The 11,536-nt window shown below is 40.2% G+C and overlaps 1 protein-coding gene across 6 annotated transcripts in view; it reads left to right on the forward strand.

The window, feature by feature from the left end:
• LOC106610436 (zinc finger protein 638) overlaps nucleotides 1-11,536 on the forward strand; it is a 56,941-nt gene that overhangs the window by 11,772 nt on the left and 33,633 nt on the right. The window contains exon 1 of one of the 6 annotated variants that reach the window (XM_014209808.1): nucleotides 2,920-3,043. The exons of 2 other annotated variants lie outside the window; for them this stretch is intronic. The gene's annotated coding sequence lies outside the window, so the exon portion shown is untranslated. Of the gene's footprint in view, nucleotides 1-2,919; nucleotides 3,044-3,086; nucleotides 3,280-11,536 lie in introns of those variants that run through there. 3 more of the 6 variants (XM_045722973.1, XM_045722974.1, XM_045722975.2) reach the window with 3 other exon arrangements.

The following is an 11,536-nucleotide window of genomic DNA, read 5'->3' on the forward strand; positions in this document are numbered from 1 at the left end:
CAAGGTGGATTGCTGAGATACCTCTCTAGCACAGAGGTTTTCAAACCTCTCCTCTTGGACCCCAGTAGTTTCACAATTTAGTTGTACCCCTGAACTCTTTCACCTGATTCACATATTCAAGGGCTTGATTATTATATAGTTGACAAGTTGAGTCATGTGTGTTAGCTTTGGAATACATCGAATACATGGAGCGGCTGGGGGTCCGTAGGAGAGATTTTCTCTAGCATGGAAGTCTGACTTCTGAATTCAGTCGGACTGAATCCTCTCCAGTCCACCACCTGCTCTTAATTAGTCCTACACTGTAGTACTGTATTACACATTAATGATATCACAAGCCAGACTGGAAGCCAATCCATTATGCAGCACTGTTAACACCCAGGCTGTTTTCCCCTCGCTTTCACTGCTGATGATGCAAACCCCATGGGGGGGAAGTGAGAAACATCCCATACCGCTCTGTTTGTCCCACCTGGGGCACCCGTATCATTTTCATCCTGTCTGCACCAAATCACTTCAGTGTCTCCTCTCATCCCTCCGAGGTTGATTTGAAACCCCACGCACGTGCCTTCACAACCCGACTCCCCCCACAACCCGTCACCTTTGTCCCAGCACCTAGGGTAGGCTTACGACAGCAACGACAACCATACACCATGCATCAGCAGTAGTAGTTGGAGCTCTGTAATCTGAGGACGCGGGCGGCTGATATAAGAGAGTGTTGGGTCTACGGAAACAAGATGGGCAGTGAGAGTATACTTGTTAGGGATATTCTGGTAGCAAGAGCACATGATCATCTTATTAAGTTGAGACTGGCGAAATAGAGAGACGTTATTTTCTCAGTGTGGTCAGTCATGAGGTTTGATTAATAATTTGATATGATTATTATATACATGTACTATGCCACCGAAATAGCCTGGACATAAAAAAATGGTAGGCCCCTATTTGATTTGAAATTGTAGTCATACAGACACAGTTTATGGAATGCCTGGAGGATTTACAGACATGTTCTGTTTCCCCCCAACAATAACCATATTATTACCTGTGAAAATAACATGTCACATGCATCACCATCATCATCATCTTCTTTTCCCTTAGAATGGGAAAGTAACTGAACACACCCTCCACCGTCATGGAGGGACAGTAGTCACTGGCTTGTCTTCACATGCTCATGCAACACGCCTAGCAACAGCATACATCTTGTCATCTTGTGATATGGTTGGTATTTTTGTTTTGTACACATACAAGATGGCATACGTACATCTCCATTAGCCTATGCTGTCTGCCTATGATCCACATATCTCCCTGCCTACGTTTGCTAGCCGTCCCGTCCGTTCCTTACCCTATCCTGTCAACATTGTGAGCACTTGTTTATCCATTCAGACAGGTGTTTGAATAATGTGCCTCTCTGTCCAATAAATAATGATTGTCATGAGGCTGAAGGGTGAGGCGCGGGGCTAAGGGGTAAATTTACGACAGCCAAATGTATCTTTCACCTCATTGATCATGAAACGTGAGTGACTCCAAAGAACTCTGTCGAACAGGTGCGGTGGCGAGGGGTAGGGGCCCTGGGGCGGTGGCAAGGGGTAGGGGGAGATGAGAGAGAAAGAAAGGGGGGAGTGGAGTAAGGGACACAGCAAGGGAGTCAGGCAGGTTGGGTGATGGGAATTTGCATGATGAAGAAAAAAAATCTATAATCTGACTCATTCAGAGGTGAGGTGGATTCCAAAGGCAGGGGTTGTGTGTTTTTCATCCCCACGACATGTCTCCAAATCTAGCATCGGCCGCTGTGGGGTATGGGGGACATTGCCCACAGGTGCACTTTGGTGACGCAAACAGCAACTAGTTATGACAGGAAATATGATTGAGAGGCAAGTCATTCGGACCCCCACCACCACCAAACCCACTGAGAGAGATAGCGCATACAGTACATAATGTTGTCAGATAGTTCATCCCCGTATCGATTACCAGTCCGGCATGGATGGATCATGTGTTACTGTGTCTGTTTTTAAATGTTTCTGCTATCGAATACATCGCTTGGATCAGATGTCTGTGGCATGTTTAAATACACCGGCATGCTGTCTCTCATTCCTTTTCTCGCTCGTCCCCCCTTCTCTCAAACATACAGCTTCTGTCTCTCATAAACACATGCACACACACACACAAAATGCCCATTCTCTAGGACCTAGGCCTATATCTCACAAACACACTATTTCTCTTTCTCACACGTGCACAGCCTCTGTCTATCCCTCTCTCTATCAGTGTGTGGATGACAGCAGTTTAATATGACCCAGGGGGAATGAAGGCAGTTGCCGTTACAAGCCTGATAATTCGTCAAGTGACAAGCTAATGAGAGGGTCATGGGAGCTTTGGCCACAGACACACCGGAATGTTGGGAACAGCCAATCACAGGACACAGTCAATTCCATACAACTTTATTTATTCCCATCAGGAGTGACTTTAAAAATCAATTTAGACATGTTTGCATTGTTAAGAGAAAGACATAGTAGTGTTGAGGTTGATGCAGTCTCAAATCCTAATTTAGCCTCATCCTGATTTATGTACTATTTTGAAAAAAATAAAAGTGTACAGTACATAACAGTAGGTGTCTAATACAGAAGCATGTAACACAAGTTTCCCATAACAAATGTCTAATATCTCAATATTGACCAAATATGCAATCTGTCATAACTTCACAAAACAATTGCAAATAGGAGCACTAAATAACTCTGATTTATGCTGGTAGTGAAGTAGAAACGTTGTTTTTAGTTTACATAAATTATATTGATGAATAAACTATAATTTACACATTTTGATAGAAAATAAGATACTGTATGTGTGGCGTACGTCTTTTTTGAGCAGAAAAAGCGCAATACGATTCGATTTAATGCCTAAGATTTAATAATTGGTTCTGCTCTCGATTAGTCAGCCTGTTTTCATTGTAGGGCTTTTTGCGCAAGCGGTTATATCCTTCGTCAAAGCGAAGAGAAGAGCTGATTTCAACAGGTCCCACAAAGACAAACAAAGAACCACACCCGGTATTGTATGACAGGTAGCTATGTCTAAACAGATTATTTTACAAAATAGCATCTTCACGGATATTAATCACCGTTCGTTTCGGTGATAAAATACCATTCATGCTTTCTCGTTCTGCTACTGGCATCGCAGCAAAAAACAAAATGGCCTTACAATGCAGCTAGCTAGCTAACTGGCCTAACGTTAGGCCTGGAAAGCTGCATTTAGTCGGACACTGCAGCTAGTCAATGTGGAACGTGTTTATCTGCAAACGTAAGTTATAAAACGACAGGAATGTATTTGCACGAGTGCACAGCTGGATGGTACTAGTCAATAAAATGGTCATTACAGCAGCTTGCTGATTAGGTTAGCTAACTAGCATTGTAACTAACTGTCCTTATTTCAACTGGTTAGCATCAGAGCGAATCAAGGCGTTTGTAATTAAGTGGCATTTGACATCTTGTGCAGTTTTGTATATAATGTATAGGCTAACTTTACAGTACAGTTAGAGCAAGTCGTGTTTTTATATTAGCGATCTAACTCATGTAAATGAATACCCGGCCACCTACAGCTATGTTGCTAGTAGCCCAATAATGGACTAGAAGCTAAGGTCGGAGTAACGTTGTAGTGCAAGGGCCTTACCGTTACATCTTCTATTTAGAGGCTAATTGGCTCTGGCAGCCAAATAATCCATCTAAATGTGAATCGATTTTCAATTGCGTTATGGTTCTAGAAACATAAAGCTGTCTACTTTCATATCACATCAAAACAATTTCACAAATGGAAAATATACAGTTACTGTTTTAAAGGTCGGCTTTGGGCAAAAATAACGTATTCAAACGGTATAACTGATCAATGCACCATCATACCAGGTCATTTAATGCTTAAACACAAAATTGGATTACTAAGATATTTGACCAAAGTGCCATTTCTCCAAAAACAAGTCTTTTGAAATGACGTCAACACTTATGTAGTTACTGGCAAACGAACTAGCTACGTCGGTTTCGGTGCGCATGACCTGAATGACTTAACAACCACCAAAGACACACCCTATTTCTCTTTTGAAAATTGAGAAAGGGGAGGAGTTGGACCAGGTTAACGCAGTTGCTGCTGATAGTATATTTGTGACTACAGGTTTGTGGCGTCCGTCTTCCGTTTTCCGTAAATAAGCACTGTAACATGGAAATATGGCAGTGTGGGAAACCTAACCCTATGAAGCTGTGTAGTAATTTAACCTTTTTGTTTTATGAAAATTATTTCTCGTTGATATGTTCCGTATGTTTCCCTAACTGTACTGCAAGTGATTCATGTTAAAGTTTAGAGAAAGTGTCTGGGCTTTTATGGCCAGACATATGATCATCCAGTGGAGGCTGGTGGGAGGAGCTATAGGAGGACACTCATTGTAATGGCTGGAATGAAATTAATGGAACGTAGTCAAACGTGGTTTCCATATGTTTGTGTTTGATATTGTTGCATTATTCCATTCCAGCCATTACTATGAGCCCGTCCTCCTATAGCTCCACCCACCATCCTCCATTGCTGTCATCAATAGGTGCTAAAGGTAGTTAGCCTCTATCAATGGAGTATGTTCCTAGTTACTGCACTCATTGTCATTTGATCATAATCCTATATACTTGTCCTTTCTTATGCATAGAACTTCTCCTCTTTGAGACTGATGTATGATGCCAACACAGATTAGCTTCTAACTAACCTATCCCTAATATCCACACAAGCTTGCTTGATCGGTGGACTAAATTTGTTCAGGATGCTGATGGACTTCTCAGTTACAAGATAGACTATCATCAGAGTCTAATGGCAAAATGGCGTTTACTCATCGACTCCTTAAGGCGTCAGCATGCTTCAGTTCAACTGGAGCCTATGCGACCCGAACGAGTGTAATCAGACTCCCTTAAAATACTTTTCTCTTGAAAAATTAGAAAAAGGCTACAATAGCACTTTGTCCATTTTTGAGACGCCGGAGCCAGTATATACTTCCTCAAAATCGTCAGAATTAATCTAAGATAACTCAAGAAATCGGTCATTAATTGTAATGTTTTTGCAGAGGAGATCTTAGTCGCCCAATTTTACATCTAACTAAGATGTTTGGTGCAGTATTTCTCAATGAAAAAATGTGCGCGAAAATGAGCAGTCTCTCATTGAATGACAACAAAGACTTTATTGAATAATCCCTACTGTTGACCAGGCACAGATGAAATGGGCGTAGACTTCGGCTACTACCGACTTCGGCTTGCCTCGAGAGAAAAATGTCTGTGCCCGAACAACCAAAGAAAACTTTACTGAAGTCCAAAACAAACAAAAACGTCACAATGTCATCATAATACATGCACAAACCCTTCTGAACTGGGAAGGATGCGGACACCTTTACAATTGAATCGGTCTGTCATCTGAAAAAGGTGTAAAAAATACTGCTGTTTGGGCTTCTATCGAATTTATGTATAAGAATTTTTCCCTTAATATTCCTTGTTTCAGGTCAACATCATATCAAATTGTACATATATTTGAATACAAGCAAGAATCAAGATTACATAAAACATAACATAAGCAACAGAAAACAAAAGTGACAGGGCTGGTTGGTATACCATATTTTACATTAGAAACTGGGTGGTTCGAGCCCTGAATGTTGTTTGGTTGACAGCTGTGGTATATCAGACTATACCACGAGTATGGCAATACATTTATTTTTACTGCTCTAATTATGTTGGTAACCAGTTTATAATAGCAATAAGGCACGTCTGGGGTTTGTGGTATATGGCCAATATACCATGGCTAAGGCCTGTATCCAGGCACTCCGCGTTGTTGTGATTAAGAACAGCCCTTAAACGTGGTATATTGGCCATATACCACACCCCCTCTTCCCTTATTGCTGAAATATACCAGTATGTGGTGTACGGACCGGTTTGGGTTTTTACTTTACCTTCTATAATGGTATTTCAGTGTTTGGTTTGTTAAATTTGATACGCCATGTGTAATGTCCATTTTTATACTTTACTCCACTACTTGAGTCATCTCTTTCTGCTCTCTTTCTGTGCCGCTTTCCACACAGACCTAGCCCCGCTAGCTAATAAATGTCAGAGAAAATGTAACTAGCTATACAGCCTGATAATACCAGTGATGGTGTAGACCTAAATCAGAATGTTTGTGCAACATTATCTTCAAAATCAGAGGGATACGTGAAGCCTGAGTATGTTCACTACATGCAGTAGCTAAGAGAACATTAAATGTAGCCAAAGATTATAGGGTCCCCTAGGAAACACTTACCAACACTTTTGTTGCTACCCTGTCTCCTCCCTGGCATTTTTGTTCATTTTCATGTCAACCAACACTGTATTCAAAGTGTCAGCTATTATATTCTAACTATAGAATTAGAATAATACATTTCCATGATTCCAACATGATTCCAATTTGGTTTAGGTCCACTCAGTCCCTTAAGGGGGCAAGGTAAATGCCAATAAATACACAGCCGTTCTGAGTGAGTGATCACCGTCAACCTATGGTGAAGAATTTCTATCCTGATGGGAGTGGTCTCTTCCAAGATGACCATGTCCCCATCCACAGGGCACGAGTGGTCACTAAATGGTTTGTTGAATGAAAATGATGTAAACCATATGCTATGGCCGTCTGTCACCAGATCTTAACCCAATTCTACACCACCATCAATAAAACACCAAATGATGGAATTTCTTGTGGAAGAATGGTGTTGCATCCCTCCAGTAGTGTTCCAGACACTAGTTGAATCTGCCAAGGCGCATTGAAGCTGTTCTGACGGCTCGTGGTGGTCCAACGCCCTATTAAGACACTTTGTTGGCATTCACTTCATTTTGACAGTTACCTGTACATTTCATAACATAATTACATTTTTATTACATTAACAAAAATAAACCTTCTTTCTTATTACCCATGACACTTCTCAGGGTATGTGCAAGATTAGGGGAAAAGATTCCCCCGCCTTTGTTCTGAAGTATGGAATTTGTTTTCTCCAGTGGCAGCCTTTTAAAAATCTCATAATAACACTGATTTTTATAGTAGGTTGCTGGTCTTTTATCCAAATCAAAATAATCAATTTGCAGGCCACAAAGTGTATATATATTTTTAGGAGATTGAGTTGTGCTAGTGTAAGTAAAGGCCTGTTTTCTGTGACACCTGATACAAGTAGCAACGGGTCCATTCTTCTAGGACATCTTAACATGCCCATTAGCTCAGTTTAGATTTTCTCCCAGAAAATTGTTTGTGGTGGGTAGGTCCAAAACAAGTGCCATTGGGTACCTTTCATTGTTGTACTTATTTGTGTACTTACTAGAGGCTGACCGATTATGATTTTTCAACGCCGATACCGATTAACCCTAACCCCAAAAAAGATGATACAGATTAATTGGCCGATTTTTATTACAAAAATATATTTTTGGGGGGGTTTAATTGTATTTATTTATTTGTAATAATGACAATTACAACAATACTGAATGAACACTTTAACTTCATATAATACATAAATATGATCAATTTAGCCTCAAATAAATAATGAAACATGTTCAATTTGGTTTAAATAATGCAAAAACAAAGTGTTGGAGAAGAAAGTAAAAGTGCAATATGTGCCATGTAAAAAAGCTAACGTTTAAGTTCCTTGCTCAGAACATGAGAACATATGAAAGCTGGTGGTTCCATTTAACATGAGTCTTCAATATTCCCAGGTAAGAAGTTTTAGGTTGTAGTTATTATAGGAATTATAGGACTATTTCGCTCTACGATTTGTATTTCATATACCTTTGACTACTGCATGTTCTTATAGGCACTTTAGTATTGCCAGTGTAACAGTATAGCTTCCGTCCCTCTCCTCGCTCCTACCTGGGCTCGAACCAGGAACACATCGACAACAGCCACCCTCGAAGCAGCGTTACCCATGTAGAGCAAGGGGAACAACTACTCAGAGCGAGTGACGTTTGAAATGCTATTAGCGCGCACCCGCTAACTAGCTAGCCATTTCACATCGGTTACACCAGCCTAATCTTGGGAGTTGATAGGCTTGAAGTCATAAACAGCGCAATGCTTGAAGAATTGCGAAGAGCTGCTGGCAAAACGCACAAAGGTGCTGTTTGAATGAATGCTTACGAGCCTGCTGCTGCCTACCATCGCGCAGTCAGACTGCTCTATCAAATATCAAATCATAGACTTAATTATAACATAACACACAGAAATACGAGCCTTTGGTCATTAATATGGTCGAATCCAGAAACTATCATTTCGAAAATGAAACCGTTCCGTATTTTATCTAACGGGTGGCATCCCTAAGTCTAAATATTCCTGTTACATTGCACAACCTTCAATGTTATGTCATAATTATGTACAATTCTGGCAAATTAATTACGGCCTTTGTTAGGAATAAATGGACTTCACACAGTCCGCAATGAGCCAGGCGGCCCAAACTGCTGTATATACCCTGACTGCTTGCACGGAACGCTAGAGAAGTGACACAAATTCATGTTAGCAGGCAATATTAACTAAATGTGCAGGTTTAAAAATATATACATGTGTATTGATTTTAAAGAAAGGCATTGATGTTTATGGTTAGGTACATTGGTGCAACGACAGTGCTTTTTTTCGCAAATGTGCTTGTTAACTTTTTGAGGCTGTCCCTCCCACCGTGCAGCCAGTGAAAAATCAGAGCTCCAAATTCGAAAACAACAAAATGTCATAATTCAAATTTCTGAAACATACACCTATTTTACACCATTTTATAGATAAACATCTCCTTAATCCAACCACGTTGTCAGATTTCAAAAAGTCTTTACGGCGAAAGCATAAAGTTAGATTATGTTAGGACAGTACATAGACAAAACATTACACACAGCCATTTTCAATGCAAGGACAAGCGTCACCAAAAGCAGCTAAAATTATGCACTAACCTTTGACAATCTTCATCAGATGACACTCCTAGGACATTGTTAGACAATACATGCATTTTTTGTTCTATCAAGTTCATATATCCAAAAACCTCATTTTACATTAGCACGTGACGTTCAGAAAATGTATTTTCCCCCAAACCTCCGGTGAATCAGCACAACAATCTACAAAAAAACTCGTCATAAACGTTGATAAAATATTAAACTGTTATTCAAAGAATTATAGATTAACATCTCCTGAATGCAACCGCATTGACAGATTTCAAAATAACTTTACTGGGAAAGTACACTTTGCAATAATCTGAGTACCGCGCTCAGAAAAATACATCAGGCAATTACAGATACCTGCCATTTTGGAGTCATCTAAATGCATAAATAGCATTATAAATATTCACTTACCTTTAATAATCTTCATCAGAAGGCACTTCCAGGAATCCCAGGTCCACAATAAATGTAGTTTTGTTCGATGAAGTTCATAATATATGTCCAAATAACTCCATGTTTGCGCGTTCAGTAAGCTACTCAAAATGTAGGACGCGAGAGGAAAATGTCACGACGAAAAGTAAAAAAAGTTATATTTACGTTTGTTGAAACGTGTCAAACGTTGTATAGCATCAATCTTTAGGGCCTTTTTCAATCAGAACTTCAGTAATATTCTAACCGCATGATTCCAGTGTCTTGAAAAACGTTTTGGAACACAGCTTACTCTCGCGTGAACCCGTGCAAATGAACTGATGCCCTTCCCTGGGTCACCAACTTCCTTTGTTGGCTCTCTGTTCACCATAGAAGCCTCAAACAACTTTCTAAAGACTGTTGACATCTAGTGGAAGCCTTAGGAAGTGCAAAATGAACCCTAACTCACTGTGTTCAATAGGCAGGGACTTGAAAAAACTACAGGAACCAGATTTTCATTTCCTGCTTGTATTTTTCTCAGGTTTTTGCCTGCCAAATGAGTTCTGTTATACTCACAGACATCATTCAAACAGTTTTGGAAACTTTAGTGTTTTCTATCCAAATCAAATAATTTGCAAATATTTGACTCTGGGCCCTAGCATTAGGCCGTTTGCTCTGGGCACGCTTTTCATCCGAAATCGAAAATACTGCCCCCTATAGCTTGACAGGTTAAATCATAACCCGTTTGTCGAAGTAGGCTGTGATTCGATGAGAAATTAACAGGCACCGCATCGATTATATGCAACGCAGGACACGTTAGATAAACTAGTAATATCATCAACCATGTGTAGTTAACTAGTGATTATGTTAAGATTGATCGTTTTTTATAAGATAAGTTTAATGCTAGCGAGCAACTTACCTTGGCTTCTTGCTGCCCTCGCGTAACAGGTAGTCAGCCTGCCATGCAGGTTCCTCGTGGAGTGCAATGTAAGGCAGGTGGTTAGAGCATTGGACTAGTAACCAGAAGGTTGCAAAAACAAATCCCCGAATCCCCGCTGAACAAGGCAGTTAACCTGTTAGGGCTAGGGGGCAGTATTGACACGGCTGGATAAAAAACATACCCGATTTAATCTGGTTACCACTCCTACCCAGTAACTAGAATATGCATATACTTATTACATATGGATAGAAAACACCCAAAATTTTCTAAAACTGTTTGAATGGTGTCTGTGAGTATAACAGAACTCAAATGGCAGGTCAAAACCTGAGAGATTCCTTTACAGGAAGTGGCCTGTCTGACCATTTCTTGAACTTCTTTTCCATCTCTATCATTTACTAAGGATCTCTGCTCTAACGTGACACTTCCCACGTCGTCCATAGGCGCTCAGAGCCCGGGAAAAAACAGAATGTCGTCATTCCAGCCCCAGGCTGAAACACATTATCGCCTTTCTCAAGTGGCCCAAGTGGCTCAAGTGGCCCAGCTAGACACTAGCTTATGCGCGTGACCCCGACCGCCCCCGCCTTTGGGATTTTTTCCTCTGTTTGCCGAAAAGGAGATTCCCTGTCGGAATATTATCGCTTTTCTACGAGAAAAATGTCGTAAAAATTGATTTTAAACAGCGGTTGACATGCTTCGAAGTACGGTAATGGAATATTTAGAATTTTATTGTCACGAATTGCGCCATTTACTTCTTTACTATTTCGGATAGTGTCTGGAACGCACGAACAAAACGCCGCTATTCGGATATAACGATGGATTATTTTGGACCAAACCAACATTTGTTATTGAAGTAGAAGTCCTGGGTGTGCATTCTGACGAAGACAACAAAAGGTAATCAAACTTTTATAATAGTAAATATGATTATGGTGAGTGCTAAACTTGCCGGGTGTCTAAATAGCGAGCCCGTGATGCCTGGGCTATGTACTTAGAATATTGCAAAATGTGCTTTCACCAAAAAGCTATTTTAAAATCGGACATATCGAGTGCATAGAGGAGGTCTGTATCTATAATTCTTAAAATAATTGTTATGCTTTTTGTGAACGTTTATCGTGAGTAATTTAGTAAAATGTTAGCGAATTCCCCGGAAGTTTGCTAGTTCTGAACGTCACATGCTAATGTAAAAAGCTGTTTTTTGATATAAATATGAACTTGATTGAACAAAACATGCATGTATTGTATAAAATAATGTCCTAGGGTTGTCATCTGATGAAGATCATCAAAG

This window comes from Salmo salar, chromosome 08 (assembly GCF_965601325.2).
Source record: "Salmo salar chromosome 08, fSalSal1, whole genome shotgun sequence".
Classification (NCBI taxonomy): Eukaryota; Metazoa; Chordata; class Actinopteri; order Salmoniformes; family Salmonidae; genus Salmo; species Salmo salar.